Genomic DNA, 23,862 nt, shown 5'->3' with positions numbered 1-23,862 from the left:
GTTGATCATTACAATAACAGCGAAATGAAGACTGACATTAATGACACTTTTGAATCTACCCTGAGTATATCTGATATGGGAATATGGAAAGATTGATCCACATATTTGGGACACAAACTTTCAATTCAAAGCAACAGATCATGAAGAGCGGACGATGAACATTCATCCTGAGTACAAGCTAGGTAGAAACATTTGGTATATCGATGGTCAAGCTAGACAGGCAACAGTGATGAACCCAAATGTAACTGTAGTTTGGTATAGCTATGACGTGGAAACATATCCTGAATGAACAGATACAAATTGACTCTACATTTGACGTCAGTAGACTGAGATCACAAGCAACTATAAAACTGAATCTTTTTGACTCTATTTTGGGTACCAGGAAGCTCAGGGAATAGAAACAATAGAAACTGATGAATGTCTCGGTCTTTGAACCAGCTGTGGAGGTACAAATAAAGGAAAAACTTGACTCTATACTACATATCACAAGACCGAGTATTCATAAACAACGCAAACAAATTGCGACCGTACGAGACCCTGAGCAGCAACTACACACAGTCTAAATTACCAGAAAGCAAAATGGCTCAACAAGAACCATGAAGTGTGCTTGAAAACCTTCATAAAGAGATCATCTGAGAAATGAATTGAAGGACTACAACATCCAACAAAGAACTTGGACATACTAGTAGAAGATGGAGGAGCTTAGCTGTTGAGGTTGTGATTTTTCGGGGAGATATGGACGAATTATTTTGTATTTTTATTTCAAACAAGTAATTCAGGTGTCTTTATGAATCATTTTGCAGTTTTCTAAACGTTATATCAAAATGAGTTTTCATTTTATTCATTTCTGCTCCTTTTTGGAAAAGTGACCGGCCTAAAAGATGTACAATGGGATTTATTATTTCGTTCTAGTTTTGAAATGAATTATTCATGGTGACTTTCATTTCTGATCTTTCACCTTTATAAACAAATCGGAATAATATTTCTTGGGATCAAGGAAATGGAAACAAGTTATTCGTATTGAGCAACGATTTTGGTGTGGCTTCTTCGTTTGCAACTTTCTTTTTGAACATATCTTGAGGATTTTCTTCAGAGAAGATACAAAAATCATTCACTCACATTCTTTCGTAGGAATTACTGAACTTTTTTATTGCATTCATTTTCAGACATATATTTCACAAATTGTGACGAACAATGAAACAAGAAAATAATAAGCAATCAAAATACTATGCGTGCTTAGAAATAATTGACCTATCTAGGGATTTTCGGGAATTGATGGGATCAATACCCTGCTTGAATAGAAGTCTCAAGAAGGAGAACCTAAGATTATATTTGAATCGATCTTAATGAAACAATCATAGTGGCCGTACCTCGCGAAGAAATAAAAACATGTCACGCGGATATTGAAGAGCACTAACAAAAATAAACATGACCGCCACAGTCTGTTAGTTGATCCAGTAGCGAAGATAAATATGAGATTTCAGCCACTCCTTTGACAACTCAAGGCAAGGCTCGGGCACTTCACGACGAGAGGATAACAATTGGCCTGCTCTTGAATATTAAAAGCATCTAAATTGGAGACGTTACAATGCGAAGAGCATATGTAGGTTGTAGGGGCAATAAGGGCGAGGTTTATCAAAGTGAACGAGTGATATTCATGATAAATATGTTTAATATTGCAAAAAAAGTGCGGACGTAGCCACAAACGAATATTGTTTCGCCTTGGGACTTATTAATAGTCATTGCAAATGCCAATCTAATTGGAAATTGAACACGTTTGAAATGAATTGGCACATCTGTAGGGTCTAATAGAAATGCTGGCGTTTTCAATGGCTAATCGTGTGTTGTTGCACAGCCGTGGTGGATTCAAATTACGGAGCGATCCAACCTTGAGTTGTGAATTATGCAGTGGCATGCCTGGTAAATCCAATGAGTTCAAAAACTCTGTTAGATGATTCATAGCTTCGGTGGCATCGCAAACTGTATCCTCGCTCAATGGATAAACAACAACAGTGGTCTAAAACTGTACAGGGAGTGAGAGAAGACTCATTGTGTGAGAGAGACAAGAGACTAGCTTAATTTTTTTCAAATGAAAAGGGGGATCTTGTGATCTGTTGCTCGAAAGAGGTATTCCAATTCTCTATATAATGACTTTCACTGTTTTGAATTTGGATAAGCGGTTGCGTAGGTATTGGTGCATGAATTGGAGACTAGGAATAATGATAAGGCGTTGCAACCAAAAGAGGACTGAAAAAGCTCCAAAGTTAGTTATCACAGGTAACACAAAGTTTGTAATGTGTAAGAGAAATTGAACCACAGTATCCAGAGTAAAACCTGACTAATGATTTAGATTTGTTTTCTTGAATCCTCATTCGCCTACGGATTCAAGAAATTGTGGCCAACAATCAAAATGGATTCAAAAAACTAGTTTTTCAACACAAAGGTGCGTATCCTCATATATTTTTAAGTTCTGTAAGGGATTGGTTGAATCGGACATACCTAGGCGTGCGGATTGGTAGGCGCGGTCCATTTGAATGGCCTGCTCGTTCACCAGATTTGACTTCGCTTGATTTCTTTGCGGCTATGTCAAACTGAAAATGTATGTCACGCAGTTTGGGACAATGCGGAAAGTTGGAGACTCTTGCGTTAGCATTGCCCCAGAAACAGTCCAACATGTTCCAACATGTTAGGAATTATATGGAAAATAGACTGTTATATTGTTATAAAGTTTCATTATGCATGAGTTGATGCAACTTGTGGAAGAAACCCCAGGATTCTGTTTAAAAACAGGAAATTCATTGCCTCCAACCAGGGATACCATAGCCGGGAGCTAACAGAGATCCACCCAGGAACACACAGATAATTTCAACAGAAAAGAAGAAGCTATAAACCTCAATCAAATATGGAATCCCATTCTGTGAGGTTCAAGAGTAACAAACATCATGACCGCAGATAAAAATGAGTTGACGAGTGTTATTGACAATTTCACAAATCCAGGTATCCAGAAATGAATCATTATTGAAATTTATCAATTCAACGATTCTAATGCGAATCACTTAAATTCTATCGAGCTACAAACACTGAGGTATTTTGCAATTTAAAGCGCAGACCTTCCAAATGATGATTCCGTAAGTAGTCATGGATAAGCACACAAGTGTTATTGTATAATGCGATAGTAAATCAGGAATTCAATATCTAATTAAATCTGAGCGTAATGAAATAAAGAAACGGCGATTGCTTCGTATGTTTCAGCAGGTATTGAATGTTGCCACAGTGTCATTAAAGTTTCTCAATTGGTGTTATTAGTTTTTGTTCAAACGCGTTTTCTGCATCACTGGATGTCATTAGAACTTTGTGAGCAATATTTGAATTTTATTTTGTTTATGGGTGATGGTGAAAATTTCGTATTTGTTTCAGATAGTTCTCTTCAATTGTCAATTGCTACTTTCGCACAGGCTCCTTAAGGATTTTCCTGTAGTCCTTGTGTTTTGCCTTAAAAAAAAATGAAATCAAACCGAGCAAAGTTTTGAACGAACCCAGACCAGTAAAACAGTTATGATGGTGCATAACAATAAACACTTGACTGCTATTGTAAAGCTCTCAGAAGGAAAAGATTGATGACAGGCAATAACAAATATGAGAGACAATGGAAAGGTCGCGTAATACTTTCCTACTTCATTTCGCTGAGAGCATTTCAGTGGCGATAAAGTTGCGTTAATATATAACCTATTCTAGAACACGATCAGTACGTGGCAGAAATCTTTGTTGGACGAAACCATTTCGAATCTGATTGAGGTGGCGAAAATTGCCTTGCATTTAAAACTGCTTTTGTTTCAATTCTTTGTTTGGAACCATGTAATTTTTTTATGATATACTGAAATGTATGTCGGAGGACAGTGGGGCGCGTATGGGGTCTTTCACCCCGTGTGGTCACCTGAATCTACACTGCAATAATAAGACCTACGTTAACGTACGGAGTCATTGCATGGGGACCGAAAGTTCTACAAGCAACGGTCATCTAAAAATTATATCAAATACAGCAACTGGCTTGTTTAAACATCACAGGAGCCATGAGAACAACGCCAACCGCGGCAATGGAATTAATCACGGGTCTGACCCCTCTGGATCTGTACGTTAAGGAGGTTGCCTTGATGGCCATGGTACGATTGCGCACGGCTGGGTCAATTGAGGCTGGGCCTGTGGCGGGAAGCGCTTACTGCGCAACCTCTGCTGCAGGCTGGTATCTAAATCGCCACAAAAGAAATAACCAAGAAAAGAATTTCTGGCAAAAACATAACAACATGCACTGACAGCAGACAAGCCCTATTAGCCTTGAACAGACAACGTGTTACCTCAGGGCTAGTACTAGAGTGCCACCAAGATTTAGCCAAAGCCTCAGTAGATAATAACATTACCCTGAGGTGGGTTAAAGGGCACGACAGGAGTGAAGGTTATCACATTGCCGACTCTTTAGCCAAGGAAGCGGCTGGACTAAGAATTTTAGGATCCAGTGGCACCCACGGCCTAATGAGTTCGACAATTGCGGAACTAGTCAAATGTTACACCCATGCTCAATCCTTAAAGAGATGGGATGGAATCAAAGGATGTAATCTTGCAGGATCACCTTGGGCGACCCTGGGAAGCTGGCGCCAAAGAAATATCTGGCGATGACGCCTTACAGTTGGATTTGTGACTGGCCACTATCAGCTGGGGAAACACCTACATAATATGGGGCTAGTGGACACACCTCTATGCAGGATGTGTGAACAGGAAGATGAGACTGTCAGACATGTCCTGTGAGAGTGCCCGGAGTTATCGTCAATAAGAGAGTGTGTGTTCGGCGAGTCTTGGCCTACACCTGCCGATATAAAGGAGATGTCTCCCAACGACCTGTCCACCTTCCTGGAAAGGACAGGATGGACGATGACCTAGGAGGACAACTCCTCGGGAGGATGTACAATGGGTCACATGTGGCCTAAGTGCGTGGGCTTACACTCACCCTCCCTACTCTACAGATACATAGATGTATCAAAAAGTAATCTCTCTCGAATATACATTCCTTGTGTGGTACTTGAAATGAAAGGAAAACATCAATGATAAGAAGTCGACGGATGGGTGGACTAATGGGTTAGATCAAAAGTAAGTTGGTCTATTCGACCCTCCACCGCAACCTGCAAAGATTTATTGTGGCTCACACCTTACATACTCGACCAAATTAACCCAGAGTGCGGTTCTATCAAACTCTGATAACCTGATTCAGCCGACAGTTGGGCAGGCATGAAGTATGTGCTCTGCTGTTTCATCATTTTCCAAACAGAGGCGACACACACTGTATACTGACATCGTAGTTCATCCCTACTGTAGTCCAACAGGTGTTTGGTTTCAAGCTTCTGAAGGTGAATGAACTCCTTGCAGTGAGCCAATCCTGGGAGATTCTGCCAAAAGTCCATGAATTTTCCTGCCATCCAGGTATTCAATGTTTGTTTGGCAGAGCCTAAGCGATGGCAATGACAGATTCTGGTCCGATTAAGTCGCTTGCAGCTCTCTTCTTTGCAAGGTAGTCGGCAACCTCATTGCCTTGCAGGTCACTATGGCCAGGAATTCAGACCAGAGAGAATTTGTTAAGTCTTCCTAAGAGCTGTTAGAAATGTTTGATTTTTAGTCAGATTTGTATTGAACTGTTTCATTTTAACCTGTAGACAGGTTTAAATGTTGATTTTTGTTTTGAAGAAATTGGCTGATGAAATATCCAAGGAACAATTTTTTGGTGATTGTTTTCTAGCCGAAAACAATATAATTTCCGAAAGGTCAAAACACATTGATTTGCGTATGTTTCACATCAGAGATTTGATAGAAAAAAAACAATAGTTTTGAAATATGTTCCATCACGAGAAAATTTGGCTTATCAACTGTGGAAATGTGTTGCTGCAGTCATTTTGGTGGAGCATTTGAGAGAATTGGGGATCAAAGATCCAAGGGAAGTGTTAGAAATGGTTGGTTTTTAGTCAGTTTTGTATTGAACTGTTTCATTCAATTTTGGGTGTGCCCTCGTTTATATGTTGATTTTAGTTTTGAAGTAGTTGTCAATTTTGATAAAATAAAAGTCATTACGCAACTTAATTTTTCTCTTTCGGTTACGAACGTATTCAACTATATAAAAATAGTTGAACCATTGCAATAAAAAGTTCAACAAGAGCTTCCAACGCCGCTTGACTGTCCGCTAATATTTTCATTGTTGTGTGTTTGTGGTTGGAGTCACAGAACTCAAAAATATATATTTCTGCTTTAACTACAGTCGCATAGGTCCCTAGTCAGGCTGATATCTGCGACTTCCAACACCTGGACCAGAACCTGAAGGTGTTTCTGATCCTTCTGTGGAACAACAACTATCTACTTTTGATATTTCCTTCTCTCAGAGGATCCAGTCCCATCTACCCGGGAAGAGTACTGTATAAGGCAGTTCGTGATAGTTGGGGCCAGAATGCTGCAACTTCCATTATCAACTAGCAAATCTGTTATATTGATTTTTGCGAATGGCGATGTGGTCAAGTCTATATGCAATCCATCTATCCTCTTTCTACAGAACAATGTGGAGAGGAGGTAGATCTAGAAGGGTCTTCCCAGCCGCTGACGGTGTGGTTCTGATACCACCACAGATCGCCAGACAAACATGTCTCTGTGAGCCAGAGAGCTTCCCCTGAGAAGTTTTCTGTAAAGCCTTCGGCCACCAGGCAACTGCTCCATGATTATTGGACTGACAAGCATCACATGAATACAATGGAACTCTTTGGTACCCAAACCCCAAGTTTCACCACAAATCCTTCGACATGTCCTTAGGGACAGACTGATTTTGTGTAAAACTTTTGCTAAGTGAGCGTCTCAGGTGGATTTTTCATCAAGGACAATGCCAAGATATCTTATCTCCGTTCCAAATGGAATGACCTCACCATTTAGGGAAAGTAGCATTGAATCGTTAAATTCCCCCCAGTTTTGCTTGGGTTGACAGACATCTGCTTCCTCTAGCATCAACTGCGAACAACATCCACCGTACTTTGAAGGATATTACAAGCTACCCTTCCTGACGGGGACCTTACCAAGATGACAAGGTCATCTGCATAAGCTTGCAGATCTACTTCTCTCCTGTCGAGGGCATCAAGCAGAGGACATCAGGAGCAATCACAGAAAGGGAGATAATACCCCACCTTGAGGATACCAAATGGGCAAACCTACTCATACAGGTCTCCACGCCCTGGGATACTTGAGTAGGTTCTGGAATGTTGTAGTATGTTCTAGAATACTTTTTAATGTTCAGAAATATTACAGAAGTATGAAAAATGCGAAACTTCCTGCTCTCTTGTCTTCAAAAAATATATGTTTTGAATAAAAGCCCTCCTACACCGACGGTGAAAACAGAGCTACCACATCACCTTACGACTTTCTTGATTGTTCAACAATGACCTGGAATGTTCTGAAGTTTTCTCAAACGTTCGGTAGTATTCCTAAATATTCCACAACAATGTAGAATATTCCCGGTTATTTTGGACTGTTCTGGAGTGATCTAGAACGTACCATATTGTCACAAGCACGCGTTTCAGGTAGAAACGAAAACCTTTTTGATGGAAAAGCTGTGTTATATACAAGAAAAAGTCACGCCTCTCAAAAATCAATCATAACTTCCCGAACATGTGTCATTACAAAAATATCAATAAATCCAATCGACGAAGTCCGTGCTTAGAATTAAATTTCATCGCGAGATAATTCCTTCCTATTTATCAGTCAATCGGCATTCGGCATAAACAAAACAACAGACAATCGAACCATAGTGTTCTTGATCCTTTCACGCACGTATCAACCGATATCATCCTCGCCATTTCGACTCAACCTCTGTGAACCTCGGGCTTCGTTACGTTCGAAGAGTCGCCCGTGAAGTTCAGAATGCGGAAATAGATTGTTTTGTGGAGTTCACTGAGTAATAATGATTTTCCACCTCCATTTTTTTTAAAAGTTATCAGTCCAATTCTCAAAATTGGCAAAGGTACCCCCATACACAAAAACGGCAATAAGAACAATGTAAGAAACTACAGACATGTAACAGTCTTACCAGCTTTGTCGAAGATATTTGAACGAGTAATATATAATCGAGTATACAATCACGTGGACTCAGTAATAATCGATCAACAGCACGGCTTTATTCGTAATAAATCTACCATTACCAATTTATGCGCATTTAGTAACTTTGTTACGGATGAAATAAAAAATGGCTATCAAATAGACGTTATATACACTGACCTGGCCAAGGCATTCAACAGAGTTAACCACGAGGTTTTGATCCTGAAATTAAAAGCATTCGAGTATCATTCCTCGAACCAAGCTGAAGACTACAACAAACAACCAGTTTGTCGTCGCCCCATCTGCCTGTGAACGAGGTAACCAACTGCATATCTGAAATTTGCCCAATTCCTAGTATAAGGAAAGAGATCTAAAAGCATTCGGTTTCACAAACAACACACTTGATTTCTTTCACTACTATCTATCCAACAGAATACAGTTTGTACAGTTTAACAACGTATTTTTCTTCAAATTCACCGCTACTTCGGGAGTTCCGCAGGTCTAGATTTTGGGACCGCTCCTTTTCGTGTTATTTGTTAATTTCATTTCTCGGTATATCGGGCATCCTCAATTTCTCTTATATGCCGATAATCTCAAGCTGTTTAGAAGATTCGAAAGCGAAAACGATTCTGATGAGCTTCAAGATGATCTCAATAATCTATCTACTTACCGTTCAGTATCTGACCTATCTCTTAACGAAGCTAAATGCAAAATAATGAGTTTCACATGAAAGAAGTCACCCACTACCAAAGACTATTTCATTAATCATACCAATTTACAGAGAATTAATGAGATGAAAGATCTCGGGATCATTTTTACTGGTGTGTTCAGTTTCTCTGGGCACATTGAATACTTAGTATCTGAATGTTATAGAAAAATGAGCTTTATCTTAAGATCTAGCCGTGAATTCAATCACGATACTTGTTTGTTACTCTTTAACTCCATTTTTCGTTCTAAGCTGGAATATGGTTGTGTTATTTAGAATCCAAAGACCTTTTTATATTCTGAAACTATAGAAAAAATCCAGAAACGATTATTAAGAACACTCTTTTTCAGAAAACACAATGCTTGGCCTTTATTTATATCAGCCAATTACAAGAATTTAACATGCAACCATTGAAAGACCGCCGTGAGTCCTCGGAAGTAATTTTTGTTTTTAACATTCTTAGAAAACTAAAAGTACCTGAAATTCTCTATAATATTGATTTTATTGTACCTGACGTAAGACTGAGAAGAAGAAACAATCTATTTCGTACCTCAAACAATTTGTTCTCCTCTTCAACAATGTCTCGAAACAGTTAACAAAATGGCTAGGAACTGTGAACTGGATATATTCAGTATTACAGAGGGACAACTCCTCCAAATGCTCAAATGTGTCTGAATATTTTTACGGCCATTTTATTATTCACTGTTTTATATTGTAATATTTTATATAGATTTCAACTCTATCAATGGTATTCAATGAATACTATATGTAAGGAACTTTCGAATAAACTGTACATCAGTAAGTAATCAAAGAAAACTGTGATCAAACTTAGCGGGTTTTTTGCGGTATTGGCTCTGATGGGCTCTTCCATAGGAACGCTTATGATCCTTTTGAGCGAGTCTGGATCGCCATTGACGTCATTCAACAGTTCCGGAGCGATACTCATGCGACGGTTTTCTAGTCAAAATTCTGCTTATATCTTCAGCAACTTCTCTAATAGTCACTCTCCATAACAATTTTCTTCTTCAACATTTTCATCGGTTTGTTTGAAGGTGAATTTTATTACTTCGAACTTTCATGATATAAATTGATTTGGAATCCCTGAGAGAATCAATGAGATGAAATTCACCATGAAGCATTGTCAACGGCATTCAAACAAACTTTAAACACCCGGTACGGACCCGGAACGGGCGACTTATCTCGAGGATATGAGAAGGCTATGGTCAAGCTTACCAAGGAAGAAAGTCACCTCTTTCTTATGCAAAGCAAGAGACAACATCATCCTCAAATTTTTTCTGCTAAAAGTGCCAGTCCTAGGAGGGGGACAAACGCATATTGGAACGCGCCAGCCAAGCACTGATGAGGTCTCAATTGCCACAGTTGGAAGAGGTCAACTCTGAAGCAGGATGCCATAGAAATAATAAGAGAGACCTTGGAAGAGGATCATGTACCAAACTTTGTCAATATTGAAAGCACGTGCTTGAAGAGCTGTCAAGACATGGATAATTCCCACAACAGGAAGTGGGGAAAGTTGGTGAGGAAACAATGCCCAAATGGAGACCGAAAACAGAGCAACTACGAAGCCGCCAACGTCATCAACATGAGTTCCCGCCCGCTCACGGACATAGAGGAATCCTTGTTGAGGAAAGGCCTGAATTTTGCCATTACGCCAACATCTGTGCCCACTTTGGAGATACTTACTGCAGTGGAATCCATCAGTTCCCTTAATGATCAGATCGAAGCAGAAGTATCCAAATAGAACATCAGACAAAAGCCGGATTGAGAACCAGTTGCAACGTCTAACATCAGCAATGAAGAACGTAAAGCTCTAAACGGCCTACGCACAAACAACACCATCAAGACCCTACCTGCAGCTAACGGAAATGCTACTGTCGTGATGGATACTGATCTCCACGAACAGAAGATCGAAGAGATTCTTTAGAAGGGACAACACAAAGATCGTACGGGTCCCTGCTGCATCAATTGGAAGGAAGTTTTACCAGACTTTGAAAAAACACCAGGTCACATCGCTAACACCGCATCAAAATGAGCCCCCTCACTTGTATGGACTACCCAAAATACACGAGAAGGGTGTTCCGTTCAAACCGATCGTCAGCTCCAGAGATTCAGCTATCCAAAACTTGTCCAAATTCTCAGGTGTTGAAATAACGGTTTGGTGTTGGGAAAAAACTCCAGTAATACATCGACATCGGTCTGTAGGTAAGCTAACCAACCGATTTTAGCGTATTCCTGCTACTGCATGGCGGAAAAACATCTGCAAAACTGTCAATGTGATTTGCATACATGTCTGTCGGATATAATTCAATTTCCATCGTGGTATTAGCCGGGAGAGTAGTTATTTTTCCACTATGTGGAAACGTTGGGAGACCTTGAAGTTTCAAAATTTCATTTCGAAATGAATATTCCTGTACAAACTGGCACAGATTATATTTGAACGAATGTCATGAACGAATGAAAGCAACTACGAGGTCTGCGAACAACCTGTAGTCGCTGGGAGCCAAATCTGGCGAATCCGGTGGATGTGGAAGCAGTGTGAAGTTCCATTCATGTAGTTTTGTCATTGTTTTGATTGACTTGTGACACGGTACGGTGTCTTGATGAAACAATTTTTTTTCTTCGTCATATGCGGTCGTTTCTTTGCAATTTCGGCCTTCTAACGCTCCTATAACGCTAAATAATATTCACTGTTGATGTTATTTTACTTTTCGAGATAATCGATGAATATTACAATACGTACATCCCAAAATACCGAGGCCATAACCTTTCCAGCCGATTGTTGTGCTCTCAGGCGCTTTGGACACGAGGTTCACCAGTTGCTCTCCACCCAAATGTCGATCCTTTCAATTCAGGAGTTGGGTGAGGAATCCATGTTTCATCCATTGTCACATATCGACGCAAAAACTTCGGTTTGTTATGTTTGAACACGGCCAAACACTGCTCAGAATCATAATAACAAATGTAGTGCTACTCTTAGCACAATAACTCAAAAACTTATGGGTAGAATATCATGAAATTTCAAACAGGTTTCTTTTGAATGTTAGTGCTAACTGAAAAAGCGCTGAATGTTGTAAAACTAGTGCCATCTATGTGTTAGGCCCGGCACTATGCTTCACAAATTCCATATCTCTTTCACTTTCCTTCTCCATGTTAATTTCGAAGTGTGGTAACATTTTGTAAGGTTTCGTTCGAAATGAGATGTTACATGAGTTGCTGTTAAGCGAGCAAAACTATAGATTCGAAAAATTAGGAAACTATCGTTGTCCATATTCGAACGCTGTTCATCATTTTCCCATTGACGGCTGATCGATATTCTTCTTATAATGAGATATTATGTGGAACATTATGATTATACAAGTCTATGAATCATCACGTTCCATCTCGACTCAACAATTTCGTTAAATTATTGAAGTAATTTGCGAAAATAATAGTTCTGAGTTACCGTAGCGCCTGTACACTGAAAGAAAGTCGGGCTCATTGGCTGAAATGATAATTTGATATCAGGTAATGCTGAATGAAATCTGTGTTTTTGTTGCTGACTCTTGCGTAATTGGAATATAGATGGCGGCCTATTGAAATCAATGTCATTTTTTTGCCTTCACCATTTTTTTCACAACACGATGAAATTCATTGAAGAGAAAACATTGTATATGGAATAAAGAAATTTTGTTACGACAGGTTTCGGTTTGTTAAACCACCCTCAAGTGAAAAAGCTAGGAACATTTGTAGATGAGATTTCAGTTCATTCAAAAACTAATTGAAAATAGAACGGAGGGTCTCGGACCACTAAAACTTCGAGGTGAAGAAATACAAGTGTCGGGAGAGGTTAAATATCTGGGAGTGACTCTAAAGTCCAAACTGACCTTGACTCAACACTTTGACAGGATAAAAAGGAAAGCACTGATGCTCGCCAGACGCACCTATGGAAAAACATGGGGGCTGAAACCAGACATGGTATATTGGCTATACACGATGGTGTTTAAACCCATGATAACATACGCATCTCTGGTCTGGTGGCCAAAGATGGAGCAGGCGACCGCTATGAGAACTACCCCAACAGCTGCATTGGGGACACTCCTCAATCTACTTCCTTTACACTTTGTGATAATGGGGGAGGATGGGCCAATTCAGACTGGAAAACTCACTGAACTACAGAAGATGAGGCTGAACAGGAATTTTGGAACATGTGCAGGAGCACATATTGAATATGCGCACCACATGGCACCGAAGTACACCTTTAAAATAAACTACACGTCCAAAATCATAAGCCGTGAAGAGTGGACGACCATTAGTCATTCCGAAAACATGTTTGGAAAAAGTACCTAGTATACAGATGGATCGAAGACCAAACATGGAACGGGAGCTGAAATATACCGAGCGGAAAAAAAATTAAACTACAGTTATCCGCTAGGACTATACACATCCGTCTTTCAGGTGGAAGTGTATGCTATCTTGCAGTGTGCAAGGCTTATTAAATTGAGGCCTCAAAGAAATGAACGGATCAATATTTTTATGGACAGCAAGAGCACACTAGGGGCTCTGACATGAAGAACTGAATGAACTTGCAACCAGGAACAAATTAACTTTGTACTGGGTAACAGGGCATTTAGAAATCACAGGTAATGATTAAGCTTCATATATAGGTCCCGAACCAGCTCTGGGGATACCAAAATCATTGGTACGAAACCAGATTAGGACAAAGACCAATAAAAAGCACACAGAGTACTGGACAAAAGTACCTGGCAACAAACACAGTAGAACCTTCATTAGGGAACCGTCCGAGAAAAGAACCGAAGAACTACTTCAATATAGTAGGGATTGGCTCAGAATAATTACAGGGTTACTAACCGGTCATTGTCCGCTTAGAGGACACCTGAATAAAGTGGGCCTGTACAACGGAGATATCAGCTGCAGATTATGCAACCAGCTCTACACATCTTATGCGAATATGAGGCACTGAATCACAGAAGGAAGGCAATATATGGACGTACGAAATTACGTCCAGAAGAATATGACGAACATCCAACACGGAACCTGTACAAACTAGTACAGGAAACGAGACTGATGGAATGGGTGTCATGAGAAGATGGGAGAATAAACGCAATAAGCCCGAGAGGCTGTAGTGTTTTCTGGAGACTTGGACTAAGTGGACAAGTCAGACAGCTCCCAAGGGTTAATTAATTTATTTTCACATAATTTTGAAGCGTTGTTCAGGCGTCAGTCTATTCATGTTGAGGTGCTAGACTGAAATGAACATAAATCATTTCACAGCTGACAAAATGGGCGCCATTTAAAAAAGTGTTGCAAAGTTCTATACCTCTACAAAAAACACCCTGTAGTTGTTTCGAGTAACACAAAGTATAAAACAGTGAAACAATGCTATATTTATTCTTTACAATTTTTATTGCAGCCAAAACTCTAACCAGCATTCCCAGACCTACTTCACTGCCCCTCTTTTGATATTCGCATGTTAGATGTTTTGCAGGCTCTGAAATCTCCTGACCCCGGCTTTGGATGTCGTTTATAAATGTGAAATATGATATGTGGATGTAGTCTCGCACAATGTGGCACTATTGGTATTGGTTATCACGCCTTATACTAGCTTTAACATGTATACGTCTTGTGGGTTTCGAAGATATATTGCAGGCAGATAATTCCGATGCTCCGTCTTGTAGTAACATAATCCTGCCGGTGTCTAACAAATTCCTCAGCTTTCGGGAAAGGATCGGGAACGATGTGAGAAATTAATCTGGTATTGTTTGGGGATAGAGGTACACACATTATTCCTGCCGCTTATGGTGGAATTTTCTATTTTCACTCAGAAATTCAAGTGAGGGTAACATCTATACGGTTCACTGAAAAACTGGTTAAAAAATTGTAAATACGATCTAAACTTCAGTCAACAAAGACATGTATGAATAGGATTTTATCCATGGGTTTTATGCTTATTGGAATTCAGTCTTTTTGGTTTCTTGAACGCCATAAGCGATTACAAGGTTTTCAATTTGTGTCCGGAAAATTTCTCTGAAAGACTTGGACAACTTGTTCAGTCATATTGAGGTACTGAGTTTGCTCAAAGCATTTATATTGGTGTTTTTCGCACCAGTGAGATTTTCACTCGACAGTTCACGAAACCACATCACGTGATTCTTCAGGCGTGTTGATACTCGCTACAAAAGCCAAATTTGGCAAATCGGTCATGATCGAAATATGTTCAGTTGACTTTAGTTAACTTGGTTTATAATTTAGTAGATTTGACTTCAAGATTTTCTTCAATTACACTCGTATTAATACTTGTTAATATGAAACTCAGATATTGGCCTTATTTTAGAGTCTTCCATTACTAAGTTTCTAACAAATATGCAATTTAGATGTTGAATACTCCGGATTTCTGGGACTATACATTCCCTTTTGGAATTTATTTCAAATATTTCGGGCCTTTTTATCTGTTCTGAGTGGAAATTCAGCTAAGACTACTTTTATTTATTTATCAACTCCACTTTCCGGTGAACAATAAGATTTTCCAGGCGTCTGTAGGTACAGTTTAATTGAACTTCAACCTGACTTTTTCTCAGCCACCCCCTGTAAGAATAAGGAATGCACAGTGATAAAATTGAATTATTCTGTTCGAGTAGATCCAAATCGGATCTGCAATATATATTTATAGGTTCAGTCATCCTTCAATTCAATTTGCTGTGAATACAGCGAACACAATTGAAATATTCAACATTAACATAATATAATGACCGACAGGCCTTAAACAGACATATATGTTCTCACTCAACCAATTCCATTTGAGCAAGTTATATACCTTTGAGCAACAGAAACTGGGTGTTTTCATGTCCAGTATGTATCATACGGGGTGTAACATAAGAACGTTGAAATATACAAGTGACAATTTTAAGAAAAAAAGTCATCATAAGGTTGTGTCCAGAAATGCTTCGTTTCGGAGATACAGGGAGTTGGAATAGAATTTTTTTGTTGGTTTTTTTAAAATAACTTCTGCAAAAAATAAGTTATTTGCACGGAATTTGATACCCGGGGTTTTTCGACGGGGAAACTCATGATTACGTATTAATTTTTATGTAAAATCTAGAGGACGCGACGTACGTTGTCATTATTTATTTCAAATTGCCTTGACTTTTTTGACAGTAAACTTTTGGTACTTCTACATGATTTCAAATTGAATTTTTTCCTTCCTTTGAGAGTTTACCTCAATTTTTTGTATAGAGTTGTAGAAGTGAAAGCCAACTATCTGAACAAAATGTTGAAGATGACATCCAAAAACTGATGAACTGCCAGAGACTAAAGTGAAGATGAATTTATATTTCAGGTGGCATTTGAAACAATTTTGAACATTCTTATATCAATACAGTCACCTGATAAAAAACCTATTATAGTTCTTAAGAGCATTCCACCCTGTACGCCATTGTATGTTAACAGTCATTTATCTTGTCACAACCGGTATCTCACACCAATGCTGGGCGATATCTCATTTATCACATAAAACCAATCCGTCAAACTCCACAGTCAATCATTTCGACTGTTTCGACCATCAATCTTGATCCGCAGGAGACAAATCCTGTTACTATTGATATCAAAAATAGCAGTGGTAGTGCTTTTAGGTATTTGTCGAAAACGTTCCTTGGATATCTTTACGATAAATGAAAAATTATGACAGCAATAATGGATTGGTGGTACTAAATTTGATGAAATACGACACAAATATTAAATTCATCTGCTGATTCTTGCAGAATACCTCAAAAATACCACATCGTAGGTGAGATTCGGGTAATTAGAGGCCAATTTTTCATTCAAGTTTCTTGTGTGTTCTTTAACTCATCATCTGAGTTTATATCCATCTGAATATGATTCGATGTTAGCATTATGGATGCCTGTATGAAGATAATTATAGATGAATTCAAATGTCAATATATTGGGATTGTCAATATTCTCTTACTACATTAACTTAGTGTCATCCGCAAACGTTATGAATTATCCTTGGGAATCTAATCCACAGAAACATATTTGATGAATGAGGAAATTGATTGGTCAAAGCACTGAATCCTGGACGCCTTCAACATTTGAAGGATCAGACCATTTGTTTCGGAGTTCAACAATCTAAGTTTTGTTGGAGGGGTATGATTCCAACCATTTGCTTGCTACTCCTCTAAACCCATAACAGTTCAGCTCTCGGAACAGAATTGCATGATCTGCACAATGGAAAGCTTTGGGAAAATTACAGAACACACCCACGGCAGCTTCACCATCATTTAGGAAATCAAAAATTGCGTCATTGGTGCGGTATTCATCTTTGTTTTTCCTTAGTGGTGAGTCCTAGGAAGCTGCAATTTGGTAAATTGGTGCTTCTTAGAACTAAGATGTGAACTAAAAAGGATTTGTTAATATTCCAAGTCGGGCGCTAGCCGCGAGGAAAAAGGACGCGCCCATAAAACAAAATAACATTTTCATCTCAGTTTCTGCACTTCCTCAAATGTCCGGTCGTGATATTCAGTATCACCATGGCGCTTGTGCGGAGTCAGGACGACGATATATTGAATTGATCCAAAACAACAGTATTCTCTTTTCAACGAAGAGTTTTTCCTGGTCAAACTGTCAACCAGAAGTTCCTTCTGAAAGTTACAAAAAGAATGAGGAAGAGTAACTGCAAGAAAACGGCAGATCTTTAGCGCATTATGACACTATCTACCTACCTTATCTAGAATCCTGTGACTTTCCATATCCCAGACTAAAAAGGGATATGAGCGGAAAGCGTTTTGCCACCAGGGAGGAAGTGAAACAGAACTCGCTGAAAGGCCTAAAGGACATCCCTATCGCGTTGTCGTCATAGTGATTGAAATTTGTGTTAAACTTTTAAGAAATGAAGAACTTATGACAAGGTTAATTGATGATGAACATGGTTTTGCGATGACCGTCAATGCAATTCTTGGAATCGCAGTCCGCGTTTGGCGGCCTAGTTTTTGTAAGGCTGCTACAGATAGTCTTTCTGGATCTGAAGCAGGTTCTGATGTTATACTTGGACCAAATTCTTCTTATCCTTTCCGATAATCCTCTGCACTGGTTGTGACAGCTTCTCTTCCTTCCAAAGCGAAGCTCTTGCTTCGCTTTGGAGTAGCCAATTCGTTGAAGATAATTTTTGATTTTGTCTAGTTCCTTCTCGAGACCTTCCTCCGTATTACAGATCCCGAAATAACGGTCCAACGGAGTCTTGATGATGCCTCTTTTAGTCGACTGATGGTGGTTGGATTCGTGGTTCAGATACAGTCTCGTGTGAGTGGGTCATTATCAATCACCTTCAAAGAAACATTTCGCAGTTGGTTGGTAAAAAACCTTGAATTAGTATCTCAGTTTCGTCGATGGACATTATCCTTCCTTGAAATTTTTCAACATATTTCAAATGGAGTTTCATACAGTCCACTCATTTGATCGAAAAATGATTGGGATGGTTGCTGTCACTTCAAACCGATACTCCTAGGTTATTTTATTGAAAACTGTCAGTAACGCAAGTAATTCCTATACTCTTTATCTTTGGACTTAACTGTATACACAGACATTCACGTCGTCAGATACTCCTACAGATCGAACATCAAACGTCAACTAGAAGAGCATACATTCCGAATATCGATGTAATGCTCAAGTCCAGCGAATTCCGCTGCTTTATCTAGCCTCCGAGATCTCCAACTGGGAAATTAACACCTGGCTTTTCCCATAATTGACGCAGACGTGAAAATTGTGCAGAATATATCCCGTAAGTGGCTAGCAAGTTATCCTCATTTCCGAGGGTCAAGAGTTCGGAACTCTAAACGTTTCAATTTTATGAATCAGATATTGTGGGTAATGCTATGCATTACCTTGTGTATCGCAACACGATACACAAGATAGCCCAGTTGCTCAGGGCCGAAATGGGGAATGGAGAACAAACGAAAATGTTGTGTGGAGGAAACAATATCGCATTATTGGCTTTTCTGATTGGGAGAGAAATTTAACTCACTCCGCACATTGAGGTATGATGTTTTGAATGAATTGGGTACCGCATCTTGTGATATTTTCCAGACAAGTGTCGTTCCGAAACATCGATGTTCGCCATGTAAGTAAAATTGTATATCTCTTTCATGTACTGTATTGTGTAACAATCCTGTGAATTTGATTCAATTTCATAACGAATGTTTGGAACACAAATTGAATAGGGATGTATGTACTACATATCAGAATATGTTGAGTATGTTAGAGAATAATGTAATAACAATAACATTGTACGCCAAACAGTGGCGTACAATAGATATTAATCGGGTAGCCTTCTGTGACGCCACTGAAATCATTATCCGTAAACGAATCTCATGGAAAGGAGCCCCTTGTCACTGCTAAAAAACACACATAGTTTCTTGTGATACACTGTTTGGAACCCTTGACGTAGTAATGAATATTAGTGGAGTTTTTCCCAACACTAAACCATTATTTCAACACCTCGACACATGTTTCGATCACCAAGTGATCATCTTCAAGAGGAAGATCAAACTTCGAGGGGAAGAGAACATAGATTTCTTGGAAAGTAATTGAGTCATGATCATTGATTCATCTTCCTGTTTTCAATAGGACCCAAGGACTTGATTTTTTTCAGTCTCTCCAAGTAGTTGAATCTAGATTATAAAAGATTTTCTGATTAGAGACTTGATTAGTCGTTGAGTCTAGGATATAAATGATTTTCCGATCAGACAGTTGGTAGCTACTGATATTAGTAGACTATAAACTGGTTGTCAATCAGGACCAACTCATCATTTCTGCTTGGGGAAGCTTTATTGTAGCGAATCATGAGCTGCGATTTCAAAAACCCGTTATGGTGACAATCTCAAGTGAACTGTACGTTTCAGTATGGATTTCCTGAAGTCCACAATTTCTGAGATATACTTAAGAAATCTTAAAATGGAACCTCCTTCCCCACACAATTTTTGCTCACCTCCCAGTGGCGGGTATTTTCCTAAACAAGCCCTGGAGTCCAATACAGTATATTCCATGCACTCTGCAAAACATGTATTGACTGGACTAAGGAAAAACTGTTATTGTTGTTCACTTGTGATTTTATGCAGTTTACACCTCACTTCGTGTACTTGTGACTACGTATACAGGTACTATCAAGTGTGAATTGATTTATCAATAGCGCGGGATTATGGACGGATTTATTCTGGAATTTATATTGGTGAGAGTTATTTTCTCATGGTTTTTTTCATCGCAGGTTTATAGCTGTTATTGCAACCCAAATAGCTAGGTTTATGATGTTGGTACTTGAGTGCTTCATGCAAAACTGTTACATTACAAATCAATGAATAGCAACTTATACATTGTTTGAGTTACTTAAAGAATATTAATATTCATGACGCCACATTATCATGAATATGTTTTCTGAAAGGACCTACAGATCTTTAATTGAAAGATGCATCTGGTTATAAGACGTCAGTTTGATTTTCCATATCCATCCATGACAAAATTTTCTAGTCTATTTGTGAGTGACTTGTTTGGGGTGATTTGTATTTATAATATTTCCAATATTTTGAAGCACCTCTAATAATTGTTCAAAATACTGTTCCAGTGCCTTCGTCATTATCTAGAATATGACTATGTTCCTGAAAATTTCAATTCAGTGCAGCGAATTGGTGAACTTATACGATAGTCGGCTTTTTTAAAAACAACCAAAACAAAACTCAACTAACAAAACTTTATCAAACTACAGACAGTGAGAATATCACTATCAGGAAATGAGACTTGTAGTAGATTTCAGTTTTATTTAATCTATTTCAACATTATTGATTTCATCTTTATGATAATAAACTGTTTGCTTATGAATCCTTACAACAACAGAGTAAAGTCTTGCAATAATTTCTGGTGATTATATTTGTAAAGGGTTTCTCAAATTTTCTGTGCTGCGTTTTCAGTTTTTTTTTTCAAGGTCGAAACACAAGCACTACACGAAAATCCTTAAAGCGATCTAAAAGAGGTGACTGTGCATGATTGTGCCAAGACATGTTGGTGTCCATTTGGTGTCCAGTTCCTTCAGTTGATCTAGTAGAATGTATAAGCTATAATTTATAGTAGTTTCACTGAAAATGTCAACAGAACACTGAACATTCAATTAAGTTTCTACATCTTTCCATGTGAAATAACCTATTTGAGGATACATTTTATGAAAAGATGATTTTTATTCTTGCAACATTGATTGTTACACGATTGACAGCTCACCATCAGAAATAAATATCTCTGTGTTCATTTATTATTTGTGAACACTCACAAAGCAGTGATTATTTTGTATTCAATGTTGAAGCTTTGTTTTTATCTGTGGCCATGAACTATTCAAAACCAAACATATTTTCCATCATTCATTATCATGTTATAAAGCTATCAAACTTCTCTTACTGGAAAACCGACATTGACCTGCCCTGGAAAATGATAAATCGTAGGCACTTTGTAAACGTTCTCGCACACTTCTATGAAATATATTCAATATCCATAACAATTACTCCGGTCGTGTAAAACCCATTTTTCAACTTACCATATTCGTATATGCGATCCAACAGCCATGATTTATATGTTTAGACAAGGCTGTAACTAAGTAAACCGTAATATAATGTTGAATTCGATTGTCCGGCTACCGCACAGTTCGCAAACCGATTGCGGTCTCTTTTTTTTCTATAGGAAGCTCGAATGATTCGTGAACAGAGGTGTCCCTGTTGGGATGGAACAGTTGAAACCCTTGCATATTGAAAGGACGATCAGGGAGGATCGAAAGTCACTGAGGAGCAACTTTTGCGTAAACGGAATTATTGTTGCTGGTTCCTTTGATCTCCAGCGATTCAAATCCAACGTGAATCGCTACTTACGCACAGGCACCGCTCTTAGAGTGCCTTAAGGATTTTCCTGTAGTGTTTTGTCCTTGATAAAAAGCAGTTTTGGTATCTAAGTACATTCTAATCATTCCTGGACAATTGGTTCAAAGCATTTTGTTTGATATCATCCAAAGTAACTGCAAACATTACTTCTATTGTACGAGAAGATTATCCATCGAGTTTCACTTTCATTGAAAATCAACTGAATTAATTACGAATCATATTCCTGATGAATTTCATTAGTCCGGACTTCCATTGTCTGATGTTATATAAAACTGAGAGGCTGTGTACGAAACTGTTATTTCCAACTGAAGGACGAATTCTCCACACCAAATAAGGGACTGTCAATGGGATCACCACGTTCACCAGTCATAGCCAACATATATATGGAGTAGTTTGAAACTCTGTCCATTATAGAATCCCACAAGAAACCTCGTGTCTGGTTGAGATACGTTGACGACACCTTCATAATATGGAACCATGGGAATACTGAACTTGACACCTTCCTGAAACACATCAACAGCATAATATCTTCCATCACTTTCACAATGAAGAAGGAAGTCCACAACAAATTGTCATTTTTAGACGTATTGGTTAAGAGGACCGACACCACATCTGTATACCGAAAACCTACTTACACGGGACAGTATCTGAACCACGAATCCAACCACCATCAAACGACTAAAAGAGGAATTATCAAGACAGTATTAGACCGTGCTTCAATTATCTGTAATGCGAAGGAAGGTCTCGAGAAGGAACTAGATCATCAAAAAGGATCTTCAACGGAATTGCTACTCCAAAGCGATGGTGGAACAGACTTTGTTAAAAAAAACAGGAGCTTCGCAAGGAAGAGAAGTCGTCACAACCACTGCCTGCACTTCCCTACATCAGAGGATTATCGGAAAAAATAAGAAAAATTGTAATCAAGTACAATCTCAGAACCTGCTTCAGATCCGTAGCAGCCTCAGGAAAACCAGGCCACCGAACGCGGACTGCGATTCCAAGAATTGCATTTACCGGATACTTTGTGATATCGGTGTAAGTCCGCATTGTCGAGCACAAATAACACACAGCGAGGGAAAACCAGCAAATCAGGAATAGTAGAGCATGTTTGGACCCATCAACATAACATGGAGTGGTCCCAAGCTGAGATCATATAAAGGGAGGGACATTGGTTGAGGAAGAAATTCAAAGAAGCCGCATACATGTTGTCCAACGATGTATTCAGCCAAGCTAGCATAGAGATACGCAACTCATAAGCAAGCGAAAAATGGCCAACTCCCGCCAAACGGTCATCTCTCACTAAAACTTGGAACCATATTCCTGCTGCATTAACCAATTTGAAAGTTGCCTTGTCCTGCCTGGATTTTATTTTAGCCCTTACATAAATGAATTATTCAATTAGCTTATAGCTTGTATCATCGGGGTACTATAGAGATTTAATAACTTTCTATTGTTCTCTCCTACATTTAGCTGTTAGGCATGCGATTTTCAAACCGCCACCCCTTCACTTCAAGGGGTGGAACCCAGCTTTAATGTGCAGAAGACAGAGTACTATTCGTCATAAGTTGAGAGCTTTTCAATATTGGGTATAACAAAACAAGTTTTTCTTAATCAATTGATGAATAGCGGAGATGTTGTTGAGAGTGTTATTCCTTCATTTCTTTAAAAAAATATATTTTCTTCGGAAGGTAATTCATGGGCGCTCTGCCATATTCAAGTTGCCATCTCAAGCTGATGCATATTAACTTTACCGAAAAAAAAATTGGCGAGGACATGGACCCCTCAGTAAAATTGTGTACAGCCGGCAATGGTTTGATATCGTCGGCTTCAAAGAGCTATAGAACGCTTTGACAAACAAGCCACTTCTCATCTGCATACAATCCCCCATAAAGTTTACAGATCTATAAGTCCGTGTTTCCAACAAGGGTGACAAGTGCACCAGAATGATATAACTGTGTTTATTCTCTTTCATGCGTACACGGTTGTATAATGTGGCACTACGAAATATTTTTAATCGGTTTCAGCTTCCCATAGACCTACACACAGTTCTATTCATTCTTGATTTTTCATTATATGTCTGATAGAATATTGTATTGGTGCTTTCAAGAACGCAATCGATGATATCTTGTT

Source organism: Leptinotarsa decemlineata, unplaced genomic scaffold, assembly GCF_025532065.1.
Source record: "Leptinotarsa decemlineata unplaced genomic scaffold, Ldec_3_MD MMD2_P_RNA_scaffold_12, whole genome shotgun sequence".
Taxonomy (NCBI): Eukaryota; Metazoa; Arthropoda; class Insecta; order Coleoptera; family Chrysomelidae; genus Leptinotarsa; species Leptinotarsa decemlineata.
Note: the sequence above shows the minus strand (reverse complement) of the source record.